We start from the raw sequence: 848 nt of genomic DNA, 5'->3' as shown, positions 1-848 counted from the left end.
AGATGGTGAGCCCTGAGGAGGAGGAGAGTGCCTCAGGATAGTAGAGCTTTGAACGGCAATAGAGCCCTTAGGCGGAGGATAGGCTTGAGGGGGAGGAGAGGCCTGAGGGCGAGGGGACCCTGAGCAGGAGGAGTGGCTTGAGGAGGAGGAGAGCCCTGAGGAGCCGGGGAGCCCTGAGGAGGAGGGGAGGCCTGAGGGCAGGAGAGTCCTGAAGAGGAGGAGAGTCTTGAGGGCAGGAGAGGCCTGAGGGCAGGGGAGGCCTGAGGAGGAGGCGAGGCCTGAGGAGGAGGAGAGGCCTGAGGGCAGGAGAGGCCTGAGGGCAGGGGAGGCCTGAGGAGGAGGAGAGGCCTGAGGAGGAGGGGAGGCCTGAGGAGGAGGAGAGGCCTGAGGAGGAGGGGAGGCCTGAGGAGGAGGGGAGGCCTGAGGAGGAGGAGAGGCCTGAGGGCAGGAGAGGCCTGAGGGCAGGGGAGGCCTGAGGAGGAGGGGAGGCCTGAGGGCAGGGGAGGCCTGAGGGCAGGGGAAGCCTGAGGAGGAGGGGAGGCCTGAGGGCAGGGGAGGCCTGAGGAGGAGGAGAGGCCTGAGGAGGAGGAGAGGCCTGAGGGCAGGGGAGGCCTGAGGAGGAGGAGAGGCCTGAGGAGGAGGAGAGGCCTGAGGGCAGGGAGGCCTGAGGGCAGGGGAGGCCTGAGGGCAGGGAGGCCTGAGGGCAGGGGAGGCCTGGGGACCAGGGGAGGCTGTGAGGGCAATGCCCGTCCTCCAGCCCCGCTCGCACGCTGGGCCAGGCCGCCGAGACCACCAGCACGGGCTGCCCTCTGAGCTCTGGGGGGCGGGGGGGGGGGCACCCTGCAGGG

Source organism: Myotis lucifugus, unplaced genomic scaffold, assembly GCF_000147115.1.
Source record: "Myotis lucifugus unplaced genomic scaffold, Myoluc2.0 scaffold_610, whole genome shotgun sequence".
In the NCBI taxonomy this organism is placed as follows: domain Eukaryota; kingdom Metazoa; phylum Chordata; class Mammalia; order Chiroptera; family Vespertilionidae; genus Myotis; species Myotis lucifugus.
Note: the sequence above shows the minus strand (reverse complement) of the source record.